This window comes from Dermacentor variabilis, chromosome 6 (genome assembly GCF_050947875.1).
Source record: "Dermacentor variabilis isolate Ectoservices chromosome 6, ASM5094787v1, whole genome shotgun sequence".
Classification (NCBI taxonomy): domain Eukaryota; kingdom Metazoa; phylum Arthropoda; class Arachnida; order Ixodida; family Ixodidae; genus Dermacentor; species Dermacentor variabilis.
Genome location: NC_134573.1, coordinates 1693772 through 1719287, shown reverse-complemented (window position 1 = coordinate 1719287; position 25516 = coordinate 1693772). Strand labels below are relative to the sequence as shown.

The 25516-nt window shown below is 48.6% G+C and overlaps 1 protein-coding gene across 3 annotated transcripts in view; it reads right to left on the bottom strand.

Moving 5' to 3' along the window:
* The window catches only part of tefu (Serine/threonine-protein kinase tefu), a 471138-nt gene that overhangs the window by 289682 nt on the left and 155940 nt on the right, over window positions 1-25516 (bottom strand). The gene's annotated exons all lie outside the window — the stretch shown is intronic.

Genomic DNA, 25516 nt, shown 5'->3' with positions numbered 1-25516 from the left:
TGCGGCCACGGTCAGTGAGTAATTGGCACGGAGCACCGTGCACTAAAATGATGTCATAGAGCAGAAAGTCAGCAACGTCAGTAGCAGAATTTGTCGGGAGGGCTCTAATGATTGCGTACCGTGTAGCATAATCAGTAGCGACGGCGACCCATTTATTTCCGGAGTCCGACAGAGGAAATGGTCCAAGCAGGTCTAGACCAACACAGAAAAAGGGTTCCGGTGGGATGTCGGTCGGCTGGAGACATCCAGCTGGAGGTGTGGAGGGCTTCTTCTGGCACTGACAGGGCTCACAAGTGGCAACAAAGCGCCTCACGGAGCGGGCGGAACCGGCCAAAAGAATCGACGTCGTACACGGTCGTATGTGTGCGACACGCCCAAGTGTCCAGCCAAGGGAGCGCCGAGAAGTTGTTGGAGGACAGTCGAATGCCGGTGCGATGGAATTACGAGCAGAAGGTCGAGGCCGTGTGGATCGACATTGCGGCGGTATGATGTCTCCTCCTTAAGGACAAACATCCGGAGCAAGGCGTCGCCCGGCGTTGACTCCAGATGGTTGATGAGGGCTCGTAATAAAGGACCGCGGCGTTGCTCGTTGCCGATTTCCAGCAACTGGGATACAGAGAAAACGCAAGCGATGGCGTCCGCATCAGCCAGATAGTCAACGGGGTAGCGGGACAAAAAATCGGCATCCTAGTGGAAGCGTCCCGTCATATATATCACAGAGAATGTATATTCTTGCAGGTGTAACGCCCAGTGAGCGAGTCGTCCCATGGGGTCCTTAAGCGAGGATAGCCAGCAGAGCGCGTGGTGATCAGTGATGACACAGAAGGGTACAGGTATGGACGAAACTTCGCAACAGCCCACACAAGAGCGAGGCACTCACGCTCTGTGATTGAATAACTGCGCTCGGCGGGTGATAGAAGTCGGCTGGCATAGGCTATAACTCGATCATGTCCACGCAGGCGTTGTGCTAACACTGCTCCTATGCCGTGACTACTGGCATCAGTTCGAACTTCCGTTGAGGCAGACGGGTCAAAGTAGGCCAGAATTGGAGGTGTGGTAAGGAGAGTAGTGAGCTGTAAAAAAGATGCAGCATGGTCAGGTCCCCAAGAAAATGGGGCGTCTTTCTTCAAGAGGTCGGTAAGGGGACGTGCGATGCTTGTAAAATCCTTCACAAAGCGTCGGAACTAAGAGCAGAGCCCTACGAAACTACGAACGTCCTTGGGTAGACTTCGGAACGGGAAAGTTCGTAACGATGCAAATTTTGTCCGGATCAGGTCTCACGCCTCTGGCGTCCACGAGGTGTCCAAGGACGGTCATTTGGCGCCGAGCGAAGTGACATTTTGACGAGTTCAGCTGGAGACCAGCGCGGCGGAACACGTCAAGAATCGCTGAGAGATGGTCTAGATGCGTGTCAAATGTGGGCGAATAAACGATGACGTCGTCCAGATAGCACAAACAGGTGGACCACTTGAACCCCTGTAGCAAAGAGTCCATCATTCGTTTGAAGGTGGCGGGCGCGTTACAGAGATCGAAAGGCATCACCTTGAACTGATAACGGCCGTCAGGGGTAACAAATGCAGTCTTCACTCAGTCCATGTCATCGACGGATATCTGCCAGTAGCCGGACCGTAAGTCGATAGAATAAAAATAGGTGGCACCGTACAGGCAGTCTAGAGCGTCATCAATACGTGGCAAAGGGTACACGTCCTACAATCAACCCCGTCGATACCGTTGAGATGTACCCGCTGCTCCGGATTGAAGATCTCTGGTCAGCATTGTCCGGTCGACAGAAGTTTACCAAGCTCGACCTCAAAGATGCTTACCAGCAGCTGGCGCTCCAGGATGCCTCCCGGAAGTATGTCCCTATATCGACAACTTTGGGACTCTTTCAGTACACGCGCTTACCGTTTGGCGTGGCCTCGGCCCCAGCCATATTCCAGAGGGAGATGGACAACCTCTTCAGGGGCATGAGGCACGTGGCGGTGTACTTGGACGAAATCCTGGTTACTGGCAGCGACGACGGGGACCACCTGCAGAACCTCCATGACGTCCTGACACGACTGCAGGACGCCGGCCTCAAGCTAAAGCTGGAAAAGTGTGTTTTCCTAGCCCCCAGCGTTGAGTACTTGGGGCATGTCATTTCCCAGGCAGGCCTAGGCCTGGCTCCCCGCAAAGTTGATGCTGTGCTCAAGGCACCTAAGCCCCAGAACAAGAAGGAGCTTCAGAGCTACCTGGGCCTCATCAACTTCTACAGGAGTTTTCTGCCAAACCTGTCGCAGCATCTACAGTCGCTCCATCTTCTGCTTCGAGATGGTCAACAATGGGTCTGGAAGAAGGAGCAGGACCAGGCCTTCCAGCGCAGCAAGGAGCTAATCACCAAGGCTCCAGTGCTGGTGCACTTCGATCCTGCTAAGCCTGTTGTCCTTACCGTAGATGCGTCACCGTACGGTGTGGGAGCCGTCCGGGCACACCGGGACAAAGATGGCCAGGAACACCCTGTGTCGTTTGCTTCTCGACGGCTTCATGCTGCAGAGCAACGTTACAGCCAGCTGGACAAGGAAGGTTTGGCCCTCATGTTCAGTGTCGAATGCTTCCACCAGCACGTGTGGGGCCGGAAGTTCGAGGCGGTCACGGACCACAAGCTGCTGTTGGGGCTGCTGGTGCCTGACAAGGCAGTTCCTGTGCAGGCATCGCCTCGAGTGGTATGCTGGGCCTTGAGGCTGGCAGCTTACAGCTACCAGCTGGTTTACCGTCCGGGAAAGGACCTGGGACCTGCTGATTCCCTGAGATGCCTGCCCCTGCCAGAGGTGCCTGATGCTGTTCCAGAACCTGCTGAAGTGTTCATGCTGGAACACTTCAGAGCACCCGGAGGTGCTCTCCAGATGTGCGGTATCTCAAGCGACCAGCCGGGACCCAGTCCTGTCTCAGGCGGTCAAGGTGGTGCCCCGTGGAGAGGAATTGGTGCAGCAGGCCTATAGCCACAAGGCCGCTGAGCTGAGCTTGCATGCAAGCACGGCTGCCTACTGTGGGGTTCCAGGGTGGTGATCCCACAGAGCCTCCAGTCCAGGGTCCTACAGTTGCTGCACACAGGTCATCTGGGTGTGGAAAAGACCAAGATGGTGACCCAGTTCCATGTTTGGTGGCCTGGCCTGGACCAAGACATCGCTCATTTGGTGCAGAGCTGCCAAATATGCCAGGAGAATCAGCGAGCCTCGCATTGTGTGGAAATCACCCCCTGGCCGTTCCCACAGAGACCCTGGTCCCGCCTACATGTGGATTTTGTGGGACCCTTCAAGGGCCATTACTACCTGGTGGTGGTGGATGCATTTTCGAAGTGGGTGGAGGTTCTACCTGTCACCACTCCATCAGCAGGCGTGACTATTGCAGCGCTACGACAGGTTTTCGCCACCCAAAGGTCGCCGGATGTCATCGTGTCCGACAATGGTCCTGCTTTCGCCAGTGCAGAGTACCTGGCCTGTCTGACGAAAAACGGAATCCGCTGGATGATGGTTCCACCGTACCACTCTGCGTCAAATGGTGCAGCCGAGCGGGTGGTGCAAACCATCAAAGACAAGCTCAAGAAGAGCCAGACTGGGGATTTCCAGACGCAGATTGCCCGGACACTACTCCAGTACCGGAGCACACCTCATGATGTCAGTGGCCGTGCCCCCTGTGAGCTCCTGCTGGGTCGGATGGTCAAGACAACCTTGGACGTCTTGCATCTGGACCTCTGATCCACAGTGCTTTTGAAGCAGCTGAAGATGAAGCTGGCTGCTGACCAAGGATGCCGTCCCGGGCCTTTGCCAGAGTCGGGAGCTCCAGTTTTCGCCAGGAACTTCCTGGCCCACCCTGGTCTGCTGGACAGGTGGTGTCCCCTGCCCCGCGCCTGCCTCATCACTGCTCGTGCGCATGCCAGACGGGGCCATGTGGCACAGACACGCCGACCATGCCAGGCCTCGCTTCGGGACCTGGCCAGCACCCCTGACTGCCACTTCTGAGTTCCAGCCCACAGGAGGACTAGCGGCAGCACCAGTCGCTCCCAGCAGAGCACCACCTACCTCGGAGGTGGCAACCGTAGCCAGTGGTGCGGCACCCGTTGGACCGGTGTCGAGCTTGGCACCACTCACGAGGCCGACCACTACGGACCATCCGGATGGAGCAAGGCTGCACTCCAGGCAGCACCCGGCGTTGCCACACCCGACCCGTCAACACCGGTGCCCAGGCGGAGTACTCGACGACGGAGGCCACCGGACCGTTACTCGCCTGGATAGCAGGCACCGTCGACCCAGCTAGGATGGAGGCAGAGCCTCATATTGTCAACATGGATGTTTGTTTTTCATTTAACAAACAAACTGGAGGTAAGGGGGTGTAGCAAGTATGTGACGCCCCCTCGGGCATAATCTTGGTTCGCCCGCCAAGCTCGGTGGCCTGCTAAAGCTCGGCAGGCAACATTGGTCACCGCACCACAATAAATGCCGACGAGCACGGCTGCTCACCGGTCAGTCATCGTTTTGGTACCACCACGCTGCGGAGCGTCCGTCTAGCGGAGGGTGCCTCGAGCCCTCCCTTGTACATGGGCCCAGGTGGATCGTGACAGATCATCGTTTAAAAACCCAAAAGACTGGCTGGAAGCGTAGAGAAAGGTCCCTGCTTTCAACAACTAAAACTTCGATGAGAGGTTGTGGCATGAGTACTTCGACTTAGAAGACCCCGCCAGGACGTGGTTTGAGAACCGGAATTCTACCCTGACGACATAGGAACTGTTCCGCAACTGCTTTTTGCAGACCTTTACTAATGTCGTGTGTAAGGAAAGGGCAGAAACACTGCTAGAAATCTGAATGCAGCTGCCAAACAAGAACGTTGCAATCTACAGAGAAGAAATTAACCTTTTGTTCTGCCATGCCTACCCAAATATGTGTGAGGAGAAGAAAGTTCGTTTCCTCATGCAGGGAATAAAGCAAAACCTGTTTGCCAGACTGATTCAGAACCCACCACAGACCGTCGTGGAATTTTCATCGGATGCCACTGCCATCGAAAAGACCCTGGAAATGCGCAGCCGACAATACAACCATCAAGCACTTTTGACAAAAAGCAAAATCCAAGCACTAGCCTCCAACACGCTCTGAGAGGCCATCAGAGCTGTTGTACATGATGAACTGCGCAGGATTTTCCCTTCCATGCAACCTCAATTATCCTCTATTGCTGACATCATCCGAGAGGAGATCTAGCCCTTACTGGGAGTTCCTGAGGTGCAATTGGGGTTGCCAAAGCCCCAGCAGGAAGCAATGATCTATGCTGCAGTCACCCAGCGTCAAAGTATCCCTCCATGCCTGCACTAGGGCCCAGCAATGACGCAATTCCGTCGTTGGCCACCACCGCCACCAGCTCGCCTGTGCATTGCTCCACACAATTACCCAAGGAAGACAGAAATATGGCGCAATCCCGACCATCGCCCGCTCTGCTATTACTGTGGAGAAACTGGTTACGTCTACCGCCGCTGCCCATACCATGACTTGGGACACCAAAGGTTCACAGTTAACAGGTGTTTTGTCAGCTACAGGTGCTTCATCAAGAACTTTCCATGCGTTGCCGAGCCATTAACCTATCTCACAAAATCAGACATCAATTTCAAGTGGCAAGCGCCACAAGCTGAAGGTTTTCAAGAGCTTAAACGGCACCTGCAGTCACCTCTAGTGCTTGCCCACTTCGATGAAGAAGCGGACACTGAAATTCATATCGACACAAGTATCCTAGGCCTCGGCGTCGTCCTAGTCCAGAAGGAAGATAGATTTCAAAGGGTCATTGATTATGCTAGTTCGCCACTGTCGAAAGTGGACGACAATTATTCTACAAGAGAAAGCAATGTTTGCCACCATATGGGCTACCACGAAAATCCCCCCTTACCTTTATAGCAGGCCATTCAAAGTCGTATGTGACCACCATGCCTTGCGTTGTCTGGCAAATTTAAAGGACCCTTCAGGACACCTCACACGATGAAGTTTCACACTCCAGGAGTTTGATATAAATGTCGTCGACAAGTCCGGACGGAAGCACTCTGATGCCGACTGCCTAAGAAGTGCCCCCATTGACCCGCCACCGCAAGGATGACGACGAAAATGACGACGCCTTCCTACGAATAAATAAGCGTGGAAGACTTTGCTGAGCAGCAAAGACCGTACCTAGAGCTAAAAAAGCCTCGTTGAGAATTTGGAGGCAATGCCAGTGTTGTCTCTAGGGCATTTAGGTGAGGATTGTCTTTGTTTTCCCTGTAAAATGACGTCCTCATAAAGAAGAACTTCTCACTAGTCCGCTCCAACTACCTTCTTGCCGTACCCTCAGCACTGCATCCAAAAGTACTGCATGCCCTACATGACGATCCAACCACTGGGCACCTCGGATTCTCCCAGATGCTATCGAGCACACAGGAAAGGTATTACTGGCGGCACCTTTCCGTCAACGTCACCCATTACATCAAGACATGCTGAGACTGTCAGCGATGCAAGACACTGCCAACAAGGCCAGCGGGATTACTACAGCCAATTGAGCCTCCTTGCCGACCTTTTCAGCAGATTGGGTGGATTTGTTGGGGCCCTTTCCGACGTCAACATTCAGGAATATGTAGATCGTTGTGGCTACCGACTACCTTACCAGCTATGCCGAAACGAAAGCTCTGCCTGAAGGTAGCGCGGCTGAAGTTGCTAAGTTCTTTGTTGAAAAGTTCTCTTCACCGACAGAAGAACGGTCTTTATAGCGGAGCTCACCCAAGCCATTCTGCAGTACAGCCAGACAAGACACAGGAGGGCAACTGCCTACCACCCACAGACGAATGGCCTTACAGAGCACCTGAATAAGACCCTCGCCGACATGCTAGCAATGTACGGCGACGTCGAACATACGACCTGGGATGCCTTCCTGCATGACGTAACCTTCGCTTACAGCAAGGCGATGCAAGAAACAACCCAGATCACACCGTTCAAACTGGTTTACAGAGAGAACCCAATGACAACTTTCAATGCCATGCTGCCGCACATCATAAACGAAGGGAATCTCGACGTCATTGCCGCCTATCTACAGCATGCCCAAGAAGCCTGACAGCTCGCCCCCCTACGGATCAAGAGTCAGCAGAGGACCGACAGCCGGCACTACAATCTGTAACGACAATACGTGGAGTACTAGCCCAGTGACCGTGTTTTTGTTTGGACTCAAATATGTCGACGAGGACTTAGCGAGAAGCTCTTGCAACGCTACTTCGAACCCTACAAGATCATATCTGGCGTATTGGTGCACTGGACTATGAGGCTGTGCTAGACAGCATTTCCCAATCACAGCGATCAGATTTTTGCCGATCACTTCCTGTGTTTGCCACTATTGTTGTGCTTTGAGTGTCGCCTGTTTTTCTGGGCGCAGGTTCGTCCAACAAAGAGTTAGTTTCACATCTCACAGTTTTGTTGCTTTGTTCTTGACCATCACTACCGCGTGATGGTACTATCTAAGAATAGCTGCTTTAAAATAAAGAACAGTTCTTTCAGTGATACGCCATGAATGGTGGACCCCATGGAGTGACAGGTCATTTAATTATAGCTACTCATTAACAAAAATACAAATATTAAACTTGTAAATTTTTCATTTAAGCGGGCTCATTGTAATTGACAAATTTCAGCGAGCTGTTCGTACAGGTCAAATCATGTGAAGTTTTGGATTGGGAAAAATGCAATTACCGCTGAGCTGTTTTCTGACAATGTTCGGCTATCAGAGTGCCCAAAGGGAGACATGTGCATAGCTACACCCCCTCGAGGCGACACTCTGCTGCTTACGTCCCCCAGCGGCGAGCAGCAAGCCCGTTGCAACTCCTCGCTGTCGTAGCAAACATGCCTTTCGGGGATGGACAGCTTTCACTTGTTCTGGTGGTGTCAGATAACTGAAGCATTTTAACAGGAGCAAGAACCCTTCACTGCACATTCAAGAAAGGCAAATAGAACGATTTCACCAGCAGTTGCACTATGCCACCGCACCGCGCTGAATTCTGGTAGTTGTGGTCATTCGCTCGAGCTGTGCCGGAGCCACGTGTTGCTTTGGAGCGGGCTCGTTAGCTCTTCGCAGGTTTTCTGCTTTCTTTTTTTTTTCTTTTTTTTTTCACGATTCGCAGTGGGTGGCTTTACCTGTTGCGTGCCAAGTTGTTACAACAGCAGCAGAGAGAAAGGTCTGGGCTTTTACGTTTTTCTGAAACCACAACAAGCTTTGACAAGAGTGGATCGCAAAGATAAACAGGGTGGGACAAACCGGAAGGTAAGAACTTTTGATTCTGTACTGAACTATTTCATTGATCAGCAACATTTACTAAAATGAGTTTAGGCAAAAGTGAAGCAGTATTGTGTGCTTTAAAGGTCACTGGGCAACATCAGTGGAGCAAAGAGGCACAGAATGATATGCAGAGCGACTCAATCGTGTACAGTAATCGGCCGATGCACAAGCGGGCACTATGCTGGTTAAAGCTAAACAGTAGTCACATGCACTGTTTTACTGTCTAAGCGTTCATAATTATTCTCCAAGGGCCCGATAGTGAACGTCGGATGCGAGTTCATTAGTGCAGCCAGGAAATCGAGGAGCGTGGTGGTACAACTGCGCAAAGGCCATCGTCAGTGTCCCAAGGGCATGCCCGTGCAGTCATGCCTGTCAGAATCTTCAAGATAGGGCACAAGGTACTAGATAAATGCAAGTTATTGAACTGGTGTTTTCCTTCCTTTGCCACTGGTCGGTTGGTATCATTGAAACATTTACGTGAATGAAAGGTTCGATGTCACGGTAGTCTGGTTTTTCATGCACTTTTTCACTGGAACTCTGTCCATAACTGGCCAGCTGCGAGGAAAAGAATTTTTAACAAGAATAAAAGGCTCGTCGGTAAAATAAAATGCTGAGTAGCCGCACAATTCATGTTGTGGTTTAAGTACCCATGATGAAGACAGGATAAATGTGTTTGTGATGCTTAGTAGCGTTCTCAGTCTGTTTTGCATGTTGTGAGTGTGAGTACCTCCATAAATTTTGTAAAAAATAAATAAATATAAAATCACGATAAGTGCCACACTGTTGGAATATTGTTGAGCTTTTCATGTAGCAGGCCAATTTACATTGCTTGCCTAAGTGCCACAGATCTGCTGTACATCCTTTGCTATGTGGTGTTACATACTAAAATTGCTATTATTGCAGGTTCTTAAAGGGACACTCAAGGTTACTATGAAGTCAAGTTAAAGTGATAAAGCAATGCTCTAGAATGTCTAAGGTGTATTAAACTACTAGTATTAAAAAGATAATTTCATTAGGTTATAGGACGCAAGAAAATGATACTTGCCTACTTATGTTCGATTCTAAGAAAAAATAACATTTTGATGTTACCCTTCAGTAGTATGGGTGGTCGAAAGGTTTCGTTTTCGTTCGACTGTGCGCGCTCGACTCAGCGCCGTGCACACGTTAGTTTCAGTTGTTTCGTTGCGTCGTGCTGCGCTGGTTCTGCTGACTCGCGAAACTTGCGTTTGGAACAAGCAGCGAGAATGCCACGTCCATGTGATGTCGTGGGATGTGCGAATGGTCCGCGGAACTTGGCCAAGGGCAGTTGCAGCGGCGAATACAATGTTACTTATCACTGTGTGCCAACGAGTGAACCTCTCTATTCGAAGTGGTTAAGTGCCGTACCTCTCCCACAGCGCATTGCCAAAGAGCCGAAAAATTGCATAGTGTGCTTGCTGCACTTTCGTCCAGAGGATTACGAGTTCAACGCTGACTTACTGAAGTCGTGTGGAGTGTCTTTCAAACCAATGCGTTCCCGTAGCGCTGTTCCGATGGTCTTGCCTGCATTCTCCGAAGCGCAAGAACAACTGCAGGTCGAAGACGGGGCGAGTGCGGCATTTGGTTTTCACGAAGGAAAAGCTACAAATGTGCGAATATTTACAGCCATGACATACAGTTGCCGTCGTAGTAGTACGCAACGATGCCAGCAGCACGAGCCCTCAGCAGCATGTCACGTCCATCGGTGCTTAAATCGCTAAAGTCGAGCCCAGCATCACGAGCCAATGTGTCGTTGTCAGGGTTGTCCATTGCAACGAGCGTCAAAGTTGGCGTCATAAAATAAAGAACCAGCTTATCGTCGCACGCTTTCCCTTCCGCTAGCCACCATAGTCTGCTTTTGCGCTGCTGTCAGCTCTGTCTTGGCTCTGTTTCTGGCTGTGCATTTGTGTCTTGCGCAGAACAGCCGTAGTGACGTCTGCAGCGCCATTTTACTCACCAACGGCGCAACGTCACTATGAGACCATGACGTCACCACTCCTCGATCGGAGGGCGAGCGATTTGAACTGCGCTTGAGGTACACGTACGCTTCAGAACGCATTTTCTCTTAAAATAAGACTCATCGCATGAAACAAGCACTTCGAGGTTTCTGGGATAGTATTTCAACAGTGCACGTCAACTTAGTATTAACCTTTAGTGTCCCTTTATAGTTCGTTCCCACAACTGGCCACAGGGTTTATGGGAACCACTTTGAGGGTGGAAATAAGACCTATATGGTCCAAACACCGACAATCTTTCCAGTAAGGCAGCATAAAGTGAAGAATACAGCGGAACCCACTTATAACAATATTCAGGTGCCACCAAAATCCCATTGTTCTAACCGATAATTTTTATAACCGGGTTGCATGAGAAAATCAAAATTGGGGGATGGCAGAGCGGTTGTGAGATAACTATAATGGCGGCAAGCCCAGTGCCCCTCCCCACCACCTTCCTCCATCTGGCTGCTGATTGTGTTCACTAGTTCGACTGCTTCCTGGGCGCTCCGATCGTGTGTGACAAGCCGCAGCTGTAGGTGTTAAAGAATGGCACTGCTATAACAACTGCAAAGAGGGGTCACGGTTGGCAAGCGATATGCAAGTACCACCAAGGCATCACTTTGGTGGCCCCAAAAAGGGCCTTTTCAAAATTGCGAAAAGGCTGCCAGGCAGCCTGAGCAGAAGAAACGCTAAGGCGATATCGCCACAAGCATGTCGCCCCGTACTTTTCACTGGCTGCACAAGAAAACCCTATGTCCGTCAGCCTTGCATGCTTTACGGGAAGCTTGCCAACATCCTTTGCCAAGGCATCCAGGTGCTCCACGTAGTGCAACGGAAGGTTCTGCGCGAGAACGAAGCCCCGGAGGGGCAGAAGCATCTGCCGGGCTTCCTGTGAGGGCAACGTTGAGGCAGTCTGCCCTACCGCGTCATCGCTGCTGTCGCTATCTGATGCAAGCACGGTCGTGACGATCGCCTCATCGGTTAGAAGTCTTTAGTTTCCAAATCTACACCCGTGTGCTTTCTTTCCACTACCAATGTTGTATATTGCCGATGACCAGTGGGCGGATCAGCCATCTTCCGTTTCGGTGGTGCACAATTTCGACGGAAACAATGAAGACGAACACAAGCGATTAAGCTGTTTGCAGAAGTGCCCTGAATGAGGAGCCAGCGCGCAACATGCGAGCAGCGCAGTTGGTGCGGTCTATTCGTGTTTTAGAGGGTGGGGCAGCGTAGAGCTGCGGGCACAGCCGAGCTGTGCCGCGCAGCCCATTCGTGTTCGGAGGGGGCAAAGGGCAACAGGAGAGAGGTGCATGGTGATGGCTAGAAAATGAGTGCGCGGCCCATCGTGCAGCGGCTCGAATTTCTCTGTTTCTTTATTTTCTTTTCAAGGATTTTGCATTTCACTACCTATCGGCTCGGACACCCAGCAGCGAAACTTCATCGTTACAACCGATAATGCAGCATAGGGGCATTGTAGTAATCAGGTTATTTCACCATGAAAAACATACAAAAAGTTGATGGTGCAGCAGCTTCTCATCTTTATAGCCGATATATTGTTAAAACTGGTATCGTTATAAGTGAATTCGACTGCAGATGCCCACTAAGTAACGTACAACAGTCTTCATGTGTACTAAAAGCATGCATTTGCATGATGTTTGCTTTGGATAGTGTCCAGAACAGGGCTGGACGCACACTGAGTGACATATGTGAAACCTGCTTAAGGCATTTCTTGTAAGGTAGATGAGAATTCACAGACCATGTTTTTCGTCTGGTTTTACAAAATAAAGACACAAAAATACTACTCCTTTACTGCATGCCAAAATTGTTATCCCTTTTTCTGTTTGTCTAAGTGCAGCCTGCTGAGACCAACACGGCCTTGCAAGCTATCTCACTACTGTGGCACAACAGAACCCCAGGCAGCGCTGTACCAGAGTTATGCATTTTTAGAAGGAAATGAGCAAAATGCCCTAGAAAAAAAATTCCAGACCAGAGGATTGTGACTGATTCACTGCAAGACAATTTAGATAGTGGGAATGCACAAATTGTAGATCCATGGGAGCAGCTGGGGATGATTCAAAAGCAGCAAGTTCAAACAGCCAAGCTTTGTGAGCGGCTGCAACAAAACGATAGGTGGCACAAGCTTGAGTTGTCAGCAGCACGCAAAAAAGTGAAAGACACAGGAATAAGAGTCAGGTTTCAATATCAGCCTCTTCCTGCTCCTTCCTGCTGCTGAACGTTTGTGCAGTAAGTCTAAAAAATAGTGTCGGTCATGCTGGCTTCAGCACTGTGTCGAAGAGGCCAAAAACTGTAACGACGACACAGCAGAGCTTATCTTAAGACTTCCACAATGCTTGACAGTGAGCTCATGGTTATTGAAACTGACACGAACCACCCGTGCACCCAAAATATATGGGGTGCACGGGTGGGTGCGCGGGTGAGCGAAACAAGCATGCAGGTAAATGAAACTCGAATGAGACGTGCAACCATGATAGTAAAAGGGTGGAAATTTGGGAGAGTTCTTGTGGTGCCAGGACAGTATGGACTCGACAGTAATCCATTCAAACTAAATGTTTTGTTCTACCGCAAACGTTAACACACTTATCAAATGTTCGCACAAGCAAAAATTCTCACCAAGAAAGCACCATCACAATACACCCACCGTAACAGACTGTTCCTCCTGTTCATGTTCAAATATCCTAATCGCACGTAATGCAGCCTGGTCAGAGGCATTTCGTTCATTAATCAAGCTCACTAATTACTGAATGTGATACAAACAATGCATCCGTGAAATATATGAGGCGCAAAGACGGGTAGACAGGCAAAGCAAAATGAAGCATGCAGGGAAATAAACCTCAAATGAGAAGCATTAAATTCTCGGCTCTATCACAAGCGTTAACAGTGAGAACAAGCATATTAAATATTCACGTAAAAAGTAAATATCCTCACTCAAGCGCATCATTGAACCATACCAACCATCGGTTTGTACCGTTTGCTTTCAGATATCTCCATCGAATGTAATAGTGCCTAGTCACTGGTATTTTCTTCAGTAAATAATGGTTGTTCCTTTGTATACTTACATGAGTAGCAGTAGCCAAAGTCCCTTAGCTTCACAGGATGATGTAAAACGATTCACAAAGTGATGTCGTAGAAAAACTTCTGCTCTGATGGCGGTTGTGCAGTGGCAGCTGTAATGCTCGGTTTGCGTCGTCTGCAAAGACTACAGCCAATATGGCGGCAGCGCACTTCTGGAATGCGCGCGCATGCACAGATCACCTGGTGAAATCGGTCTATTCCTTATCAGACTCGGCATCTGAGGGCTTGTTAACACAATGACTGAGGCAGTGACTGAAGCATCAGTTCAGTCACTGCCTTGTGCGATCACTCACTTGTTTCGTGACGAATGGAGTTTGGCGAAACATTGAACGCAACCACACCGATTACACTGCAATGCAAGCACGCCCTCTCTACCCTTCTGAACCTTTAAATTGTGTTCTTGTAGTCTGACATTAAGTTAGCAGCCAGTCTGCCCTACGTACGTCATACTACAAGAAAGGGGAATGCTATACATAACTTTCTTGGTGCATTCTACAAAACTGCCCTTATGTTTCCCTTTGCATTTACGCGGTACCAATTTTCAGGGACAGGTCCTGGCACATAACTGCAAAAGTCTGTGCAGTGCTGAAAAAACAACGGATATCCCTGTGTGTTGTCCTATCTTCTTGACCCTGTGCATTACACGATGAAGGTAGGGGACAACTGCTACCTTCCTCTGTGCTTCTGTTTGAGTATCGCTGATATTGTTGCTGTCTCCTGTCTTTCTGTGCAATAAAATAAGGCAACAATCCACAAATGAAAAGCATTTCGCCACCTGTGTTCCAGATAGCCAGCCTAGGTCATTCATAACTAAGTGACTTAACAGAAGCACCATAAATGACCCGATGCACACTCCGCTTTTTTGTGTGAAAACACCTCCATTCCACTTGACCTATGTAGAAGACAAGTAGAGCTGTGAAAATTCAAGCAAGCCCTGTACCATCACTTTGCAATCATTCTGAAAAGCCACTGCACCGAATTTGAAAATTGCATCTTCAACAGCTGATTAACGTTCATGGTGCGGTAAAGAGTAATACACGTCTCTGACATCGATAGACACAACTTTATGGAAGAGACGTGACTGTGCTCCATAAAAATATCTAATGATCAGCGAGTAATTATATTTCCTGGAGAGGACTCATCTACACACAGCAATTTCAGTTTACCAATTTTAATACATCTGGGATCATTACAAGTGGGTTCGAATGTAGTGCCAGAAGCCAATCGAATTGAATATCTAATACTTTTAGAATATTTTTCGAATAATGAACAGACATTCTCACAAGAACATAGAAACCTTGTTACTTGAACACAACATTAACAATCATTATTCAGTTTCTGTGTCATGTTAACAGTGCCTCAGTACTACGAACTAATATTCTGAAATCTGGGGATTCTTAGACTTCCGTGCATCATTTACGGCAGCCGGAAAGGCACAAAATTCGGATGCTGCTGCACATGGGTTCGGAAAGCCTGAGACGGCGCCACAGGGAAGAAAACACAGGTAGGGGACATTTCATTATTTCTTTCCACTACGGAGGTGACAACACCTCAGGTTTTGTGAGTGCGTGCTCCACCCAGACAAATGTCGCCTAGCAACAGAGGCACGTCTCTTCCTTCTTTCCCCCTTCTTTTGTGCTTCTTTCTGCAGCTGTACCAGCTATGTGCACAGAGAAATGTAACCTCCCTGCTCGCGGGACTGCCACATGGTCACACTTTCCGGTCGGTGTCATTTACATGCGTTAACACTTCGGAATAGTTTGGGTGTCCACTTTAAGCGAGACCGTTGTGGCGTCCATAGCAAGAAATGCGAAAAACAGACAAACAAAAAGAAACATTACACTTTGTAGACAATACAGAGCTTTTTCTTTGTCAGTGGTTTTATCGACATCAGTGCCTCTTTTGCATGTGCCACTCAATATATGGTGCTGTGATGATGTGCGGCAATGAAATCTACAGAAAATAGCAACAGTGTGGGCCAAGATCCAACAGTGACGTTTTCGTTGATCGCTCATACAATGAGAACTGATTAACTGATGGTTGATGGGCAAAATGATTAATTTTGGGATTTTCACCATAAGGACCTTTCAGAATAACGAACAATTTGCCATGATCCTATATCGAGTTCGCTAAATCGAGATTTCATTGCAATATAAAACAATGGCCACATCCTAGTATTCTTAAAATGAGCAAGTTTCGTCGTCATTCTCGTCATCTTGCGGCAGCGGGTCAATGGGGGCGCGTGATAGGCAATCGGCATCGGAGTGTTTTCGTCCGGACTTGTAGGTTACAGTGATGTCGTATTCCTGTAGTCTGAGGCTCCACCGCGCCATTCGTCCTGAAGGATCCTTTATATTCGCTAGCCGACAAAACGCGTGATGGTCGCTGACGACTTTGAATAGCCAGCCATATAGATAAGGGCGAAATTTAGCTGTAGCCCAAACAATGGCGAGGCATTCCTTTTCGGTCGTAGAATAGTTGCCTTCCGCTTTTGACAGCGACTGGCTAGCATAAGCTATCACCTGTTCGACTCCGTTTCTCCTCTGGACTAGAACGGCACCGAGGCTTAGGCTACTGGCGTCAGTATGGATTTCTGTATCGGCGTACTCGTCGAAGTGCGCAAGTACCGCCAGCGACTGCATGCGTCGGCCTGCGGCGTTTCCCACTTGAACTCAACATCACATTTAGTTAGACGTGTCAACGGCTCAGCGATGCGTGAAAAGTCCTTGACAAAGCACCTGTAGTAGGCACACATGCCAAGGAATCTACGCACTGCCTTCTTGTCGATGGGTTGCGGTAACTGTGCGATGGCAGCTGTCTTTTGCGGGTCTGGACGGACACCAGATTTGCTGATTACGTTGCCTAGGAACAGAAGCTCATCATAAGCGAAGCGGAATTTTTCCGGCTTCAGAGTAAGCCCCGATGACTTGATGGCCTCAAGTACTGTCGCAAGGCGCCTGAGGTGATCGTCGAAATTTCCGGCGAAGATGACGATGTCATCCAAGTAAACGAAACAGGTCTGTCACTTCAATCCTGCTAAAACCGTGTCCATCACGCGCTGGAACGTTGCAGGCACCGAGCACAGTCCGAATGGCATAACCTTGAACTCCTAGAGGCCGTCTGGGGTGATAAAGACGGTCTTTTTGCGATCTCTTTCGTCGACTTCTATTTGCCAATAGCCTGACTTGAGGTCCATCGATGAGAAGTATTTAGCGTTGCAGAGCCGATCCAATGCGTCGTCTATTCGTGGGAGGGGGTATACGTCCTTCTTCGTGATCTTGTTCAGTCGACAATAATCAACACAGAAACGTAGGGTTCCGTCCTTTTTTTTTTCACTAAAACAACTGGAGACGCCCACGGGCTTTTTGACGGCTGGATGATGTCGTCGAGCAGCATTTCGTCGACTTGTTGTCTTATAGCTTCGCGTTCTCATGTAGAAACTCGATAAGCGCTCTGGCGAAGTGGTCGAGTACACTCTTCGGTTATTATGCGATGCTTTGCGACTGGCGTTTGTCGAATCCTTGATGACGTCGAAAAGCACTCTTTGTATCGTTGAAGTAAGGTTCCCAGCTGTTGTTGCTTAATCATGGGGAGACTTGGATTTATGTCATAGTCTGGTTCGGGAACTACGGTCATCGGGGTACATGTGGCAGAATCCGAGAGGACAAATGCATTGCTGGTTGCCAGAATTTCCTCGATGTATGCGATCATCGTGCCCTTGTTTATGTGCTTGAACTCCTGGCTGAAGTTTGTCAGCAACACTTTCGTGCAGTCGAGCGATTCCTCTAGCGAAGGAAATTTCACGGTCGAGCAGTAGACATTGGTCGCCTTCGATGACGCCTTCTACGTCAGCGGGTATTTCTGTGCCGACCAAAATAACAATGCTCGAGCGAGGTGGGATGCTCACTTGATCTTCGAGCACACTCAAGGCGTGGTGACTACGAGGAGAGCTCTCCGGCAGTATCGCTTGATCTTCCGACAGCGTTATCGATTTTGACTTCAGGTCTATGACTGCGCAGTGTTGGCTCAGGAAGTCCATGCCGAGAATGACGTCTCGTGAACACTGTTGGAGGATAACGAAGGTGGCAGGGTAAGTCCGGTCATTAACGGTAATTCTTGCCATACAGATTCCAGTCGGCATAATGAGGTGTCCTCCAGCGGTTCGAATTTGAGGGCCCTCCCATGCAGTTTTGACTTTCTTCAACTGGGCCGCGATGTGTCCACTCATTACGGAGTAATCGGCCCCTGTGTCCACTAAAGCGGTATCTACATGGCCATCGAGAAGCACGTCGAGGTCGGTGGTTCTTTGTCTGGCGTTACAGTTAGGTCTCGGCCTCAGATCACGGCTGCGTCGTGTTGAACTGAAACTGGAACGTCGCATTATCAGGTTGTCTTTCGTCATCGTATTCTGTGCTTCCAGACTTCTTCGGGACGGCTGCGTGTCATTATGTCGTCGAGGTAGTTTCTTCGGTGTCTTCGTCGGCGGCGGAGGATCTTCGTCAGTTCAACGAACAGCAACCGCACCCCCATCGGTTGCTGCTTTTAGTTTTCTGGATATGGGCTCGCTAACAGGCCCCGGGCTGGGCCAGTGTATGGTCGGCGCTGCGGCGACAGGTAGCGGCCTGGTGATGGCGTACGCGACGGTCGTCGAGAGCTCCACTGAGTAGCGGCGAGGTAGTCGGCGATATCGCGAGGGCGTACACCTTGCTCCGGGTGCGGAGCGTTGACGGCAAAACCTCTCAGTCCCATCTCCCGGTATGGACATCGTCGGTAGACATGACCCGCTTCTTCGCAGTGTTAGCAGAGCGGCGGTGGTCAGGAGCACGTCAAACGTCTGTCTTCCTCGGGTAGCTGCGCTGGGTGACGGGTGCGCATGCTGGCGGCGGCGGTGGTTGACGGAATTGCGGCGTTACGGGGCCCTGGCGCGGTCGCGGAGGAGGACGTTGACGGCGTAGGTCATCGCTTCTGGCTGGGGTTGCGGTAATTGACGTTGCACCTCCGGAACTCCAAGCGACCGCTGAACCTCATCTCTGACGATGTCAGCGATCAAGGCCACTAGAGGCTGTGATGACGGGAAGGTCTTCTGAACCTCCTCTCGTACGATGGCCCTGATAGCCTCGCGCAGGTCGTCGGGGGCCAGTGATTGAACGCTGGCATAGTTTGTAGAGTTGGTGTGGCGGTCGAATTGCCGGTTTCGCATCTCGAATGTCTTCTCGATGCTGGTTGTCTCACGAAGAAACTCGTCAATGGTCTTTGGTGGGCTTCGTACCATTCCGGCAAAAAGTTCCTCCTTCACACCACTCATGAGTAGGCGGACTTTCTTCTCTTCGGGCATTTGAGGGTCGGCGTGGCAGAATAGACGGCTCATTTCCTCAGTGAAGATCGCGGTTGTCTCATTAGGTAGCTGCACCCGGGTTTCTAATAGCGCTTGGGCTCATTCTCGGCGTACGACGCTTGCGAATGTCTGCAGGAAGGCGCTTCGGAACAGGTCCCAGGTCGTTAAGGTGGCTTCTCGGTTCTCGAACCACATCCTGGCGGCGTCCTCCAATGCAAAATAGACATGTCGCAGCTTGTCGTCGCTTTCCCAGCTGTTAAACGTAGCCACCCTCTCATACGTTTCCAGCCAGCTTTCCGGGTTCTCAAATGTGGAACCGCGGAATGTCGGTGGTTCCCTGGGCTGGTTGAAAAATTATTGGGGCCACTGCGGCTGCCATTGGGGATGTCTTCTTGGTCATTTCTGGACGATCTTGGACTGTCTTCTTGGTCGTATCTGGTAGAAGACAGTGTTTCGGGGGCAGCTGCTGTAGCCGGCGGCTTGCTCGGTGCCTCCAAGCTCCAACGTGTTGACGTTGGAGGCTCTCTGGGCTGCTGCAGCTTGATGAGGGATGCTGGGGCTGCCATTGGAGTGGACTTGGTGGCGATCTTCCTGGTCGTCTCAGGCAAAAGTCCGTGCTTCGGGGGCAGTCCTTGCAGCCTGCAGCTACCTCGCTGGCTCTTGGCGACGTTGGTGTTGTGTTCCGCGTGCAGGCTTGTATTACGGCTTGTCGGGGGCGTCCAGTACATGAACGTAAAGCACCTCCACCAGATGTCACATGGTGGTGACGTTGAAGAACACAGTAGCAATACTGTGCACGACAAAATTAACTGTTATTGGGTGAACCTGTGCCCACAAAACAGGCTACACATATAGCACAACGATAGCGGCGAACACGGTCGGCGATCGTCGAAAATCTGATCAGCGGGTCAAGCGCGTCGGCTTTTATAGATCGGTCATCGAATGTTCCAGATTAACCGCTCGGACCCGCGTGTCTTCCACAAAGTTCTACACTATTCGTGTCGCGGATAGATGCCATCAGATTACACAAGTTGCGGTGAAAGACAGCGGATGGAACCATCGATAACATTCCAGAAACTTCTTTTACATGCAGGCGCATCCTGCGCTGTGCGATAACGTTTGTTAGGCGGCGAAACGTGGTCGCCCGATAAAGTTAAGTACACGTGTCAATATGTAGCTTGTTTGCATCTCACGCTACTGATGGTCATAATACAACATGATTAAGCCTGTATCACTTGTGCACATTTTACTGATGTACCCAGGTCTCATGTAATTCCTCCTTTTAATAGGAGTCTTTAGCGCAATAAAGTAAAATGAAATGAATAGGTTCAAATGACACATTTGGTGCGTTTGGGAGAGCTGTGTGCGTAATGAGCAGCAGTATGGCCTGGTTGGATCGCAGCCATCAAGTGAATGTGTCAGTCCTGTGTGCAGTGGCGTAGCCAGAAATTTCGTTCGGAAGGGGGGGGAGGAAGGGGGGGGCTCATGTTGCAGCTGGGCCTCCTCCTTAAAGGGAAACTTTAGCTCGGATGCTCCTATCTAAATACATGTAGAAGGAGAATTCGTTTTTGTTGGCAACCACTGCACCAAACTTGACGAAGCTTGTTGCACTTAAAAAAAGAAACTTAAATTCTAGGGACTGTTTGTTTTGAATTTTTTATTTAGGTTGTGAATTCTTTATTAAAATATGTCAAAAATCGCCAATTTTCAGTAAATGGTACTATCAAGTTTAAAGCATTGTAACTCAACAATGAAAAATGATATCACAATTCTGCGAATTGCATCTAATAGTAGTTCTAAACTGGAAAAAATTGATATGTTACACATGAATCTCAAAAAATTTAGTATTACGAAAATACGGTTTTTGCAGAACCCTTGATCACAACGTAACCACTTCACGTAAGACATAAATTGACACACCAAATTTGTGCGCTTTGACTGTTATAGTAGATGGCGTTTACAGAAGCGCGATATGTGTTCTAGATGCAGAGCTATTAGTCTGTAAACGCCGTGGTTCCATTTTTTTCGAACTTTCGAATTTTACAAAATATTTTATTCAAAATTCAGGCCCTAAATCAAAATTCCGCTTTCAACAGACACTAGAATTCAAATTTCTCTCTCAAATGCAGCAAATCTTATTAAAAGCGATCCAGAGGTTATGTCAGAAAAGCGCTTCTGCGTTTTACATGTATATGAACAGGCCATGTCGGAGTCGAGGGATCAAATAACAATTTGTCGAGGGATCAAATACACGAATAATAACTGCATTGCCATTGCCAAAGATGGTGCAACCACATTGTTGAACGTAGGCACTGTCAAAACAAGTAAGGTATGTATTTATACCTGTATGTGCCTAAAATTGTGTCCAAAATAACTGATATCAATGCTTCCATGTTTTTGTCTATTTAATAACTAAAAAAAATATCACACGAACTTTAGAACTATATCAGTTCGAAATCATCTAAGCAGTGCATGCTGCTGATACGAAAAATGTAATGCCCATGAAATGAACAAGTTGAGGACAAATATGTTAATGAAACTGTCATTGAAGAACCTTATTTACATTTTTGTACACATGCAACGGCTAGTGAAAAATCTCAATGACGCTGTCATTTGTTCCAATGTATTACGCAGGAGCAGGTGTCACCAGTCATGTATCGTGAGTATCGCGAGGTTGTGTTTCACTGGAATTATAGTCGCAACAGAGAGCATGTATAAAAAGCGGGAGTTCTGCATAATATACGAGGGTGAGTCAAATGAAAGTGAGCCAATGCGAATATATGACAAACGGGGTACTTTATTTAAAAGTAGTCTCCATGAGCATTTAATCCCATTGAGTAACGAGTCGCGCTATTCCCGTCTCACAAAACTCCTTGGGTTGCTGCTTTAAAATGTTTCCCACTGACTCTTTCACGTCATCGTGCGGCATGAATCTGGTTCCCTTGAGCTGTTTCTTTAGGTGCCCCAAAATGTGGAAGTCGTAAGGCGACAAGTCTGAGGTATATGGCAGATGTTTCAGCGTTTCCCACTTAAACTTTGCCAGTTTTGTATTAACTACACCAGAGACACGGGGACGGGCACTGTCGTGGAACAAGATGGCACCATTCATCAATTTTCCACGTCGTTTGTTCTTGATTATGACACGCAGCCGATCCGGCGTTTTACAATATCAGAAACAATTGATAGTCTCTCAAGATTCAGCAAATTCTATCAGTAATAGCCCCTCACGATCGAAAAAAAAGTCAACAACATCTTTCCAGCGGAAATGACGGCCTTAATTTGCTTTCTTGAGGGTGGTGAATTCGAGTGTTTCCACTGTAAGCTTTGCCGTCGTGTTTCAGGCTCGTAGAAGTGGCACCATGGTTCGTCTCCGATCCCAATTGGAGACAAGAAATCGTCACCCTCATTCTCATACCGGATCGGATGAGCTAAGGCAGCGCCGAACTTCTCATTCTTCTGGCGGTGGTTCAAAATGTTGGGCATCTATTGCGCACACGAGAGCCGATAACCAAGATGTTCATAAACTATGGCGTGAACCGAACCGTAACTGATGTTCACACGCTCTGCCGGTTCACCAATTCTTATCCCCCATTCTTGTCTTATCAGCTCATCAACCTTTGCAATTTTGTTGGGGGTGATTGCTCGGTGGCTCTGGCCCGGTCTTAGACCGTCTTTGCAACTTTCACGTCCCTCTTTGAACCGTTTGCTCCAACGCTTCACAGTGGCCAATGAAATGCAATGTTCAATGTACACGGCAGCCATACGGCGACTAATTTCTTTTTAGGAAACACCTTCAGCTGTCAAAAACTTCACCGCACCACGCTGCTCAACTTCTGGGGCGTGCATTATGTGATGCAATCATGTTAAACCTAGTGTATGAGAGCATTAAAGAACATTTATCTCATTTATCTCATAAAGAACATTTATCTCATTTATCTCATAAAGAACATTTATCTCATAAAGAACATTTATCTGATTTACAAAAGTGACACCTGCGTGTCACTTTTGTAAATGAGATATGCCCATATGCTACGCACATGCCTCACACATAATGAACCGAACCATTATTGCAGGGGGTGCGTAGGCTCACTTTCATTTGACTCGTCCTCGTACATTATAAATGCGAATATACAATGGAATATACAAATGCGGAGATACAGCTTGATAAAGGGCAAAAATTGTCACTTGAAACAAAGTTCACAGCACGTATACACAAAACCTCGCAACAAGATATTTAAATATACTTATAAGTCGCCAATAAATCTATGTATCTAAGAAAAAGTCACTGTATATGATGCGCTAAACATGGCAAATAAACACGTTGCTCAATCACAGATTCACAGAATCCTTGATCCCGCCCCCATTCCATCCCCTCCCCCTGATGTATCGCGTGCGACGGAAGGCGGCGCGTTTCCTTCCCGCTTCTCTTCTTTGCGCACACAAGACTGAGCCACCATTGTCGACAGTCGCACATACAGCATGCGGCACGCGGTCACGATGTTATCACCCTTGGACTTTATACAGAACATGAGGGCGACGACAGGAATGCGCCTGGAGTGTCCATATAATTGTTATGGCCATAATATAATAAGAGTGTCCAGCAACTGAAGTGTCCCGTGGCCCATTACTTTCCGCAAAAGAAGTAACAAAATCGAACTTTCACCATGCGACAATTCGCTGCGCCGAAACATGCTGTTTATTTCCTTTTGTGAGGCGGGGGCACCGAAATAAAATAACGCAAAGGAAAGTATCTTCGCCACATTCGAATGCCTACTTTGGGCACCTAATGTGGCTACCGAAGGAGGAATGAACGTTTATTGTGAGAAACAGTGAGAAAGTGTACTTTCTTCGCCCTATAGATGGGCGGCTCTCTTAGTCGAGAAACCCGTTGGCTAATGCCGCAGCCCGGGCCCGGTCCACCAGACTTCACTGATCTTCCAGGCTCTGTGCCTTTAACATTGCCTCCCACGTTTCTTCGATCTCTTGTAGTGGTTCTGAGGCATCATGTTGACTGTTTTTATCGCGCTGTGGGTACACCAACACCATGTGTTGGAGGGTGTCTGGTACATAACAATATCGGCATAGGTATTATAATTTAGTGGGGCGTATCCGGTGCATGATAATTCCATGGACATATTGAAGAAAACGTGAGACGCTTGGTCCACCGAAAACCTTGCGCATACTGCGCCGTATCCTGCACCGGCAAGACAAGACTTTCCGGAGAGGTTGCGCTCCGGCGAAAACGGTGCAATCCATCGAGTTCCCACAGTGATGGTGGCGAGCGACCATTGCTTCTTTTTCTCGTCTGCTAGGCAGAAAGCGTCCGAAACTCTACCAGGTGAAAATCCACTCGGCCAGAGAAAACCGAACGCTCACCAAAGTGCGCCGTGCGGTGGTCGAGGCAACACGAGAAAAACGCATGCACTCTGGTTGGCTCTGGCAGCCCGTGGGTAGGGTAGCGAGAACAAAAAATAAATTGAGCAGGCTCAATGTGTCCTCGCGAATAAAAGTGAACGTAGAAAAATAAATAAGAACATAGTTACCCTTGCTGGCTTTAGTGTCTTCACATGGATGCTCTGGCATACGTAAAAAAAAATGTTAACTTTTTTTGTGACATGATGGCACAAATGAACCACCGCAATGCTTTGTCTCATCGGACCTCGCTACGTGCTTTGGCAACTTGTCTGATAGTGTGTTGATTTGGCTTATCTCATTGTATGTTCCGATGCACGACTTTAGAAAAGTCAATCACCTTTGGCGTCAAATGTTTATAACAACAATAAGCCCCCAAAGTTTCGCAATTGAAAATCAGAAGCACAACTTTGGGAATGCCCCCCAATGCACCTTTCGAAGTTTCGGAATTGACATCCATGCGCTCCGTAGGTTCCGCGGACTCCGCGAGATGCCGCGGCGACCCACTTAGCCATCCCAACGACCTTCAAACTTTGTGCTCAGATGGGGCTGCTTGCGTTGTGACTTCCGGTGCATGGGTGTTGCGTGAAATCCAGCCCGAGTTCGCAATGTTCGCGGTGAAATGCTTTTTCGAGCGTGAGAAAGATATTTTAGACAAAATCCAGAATGATTTCCAGCACCGGGGGTTGCTTTGGTCAGCAATGCATGGACAGCACGAAAAAATTTCGGGGGAGGAGGGGGGGGGGGGCTGAAGCCCCATAAGCCCCTCCCCTGGCTACGCCCCTGCCTGTGGGATCATATCGATTGCATAACAACGTACTAATAGCAATGGTGCCAAATGTGTGTATGCAATTTCCTGTGAAACATATCGGCCTAGCAAGCCACCGACAGGCCATCAAAATTTGTCAGAGACATTTGCTGGCTTGGCGGAGGCATCACACTTGCATTTCTTTCGTACAGTAATGACTGCAGTTTTCCTTTTCACCAATATCAGCATGCATACTTATAAAAAATATAACAAAAGTAATTTCGTATGGTATGTGACTTTGTTATAATGCGGTTCAACTATTATTCTTTCTCTTTTATTGAGATTTTGTTTATTTTCAATCGATCAATCAGTCTTTATTTTCATGTCAATGATACAGAAAGAAGGACTGTGACAAAAGGTTGTTTGTGAGAACAGCTTGACTAGGTCACAGCCCCATAGAAAAATTTCGGAGTGGTAACAGCACTACTGTAAAATAAATAAAAAATTGAAACTTAACAGACAGCGTAGTACTATAGGGCACACACTAAGTAATGTAAATGTAAAGTTAATACAGAAATGTTGAAGCAGTTTTTACGGTCGTAATAAAAATAAATA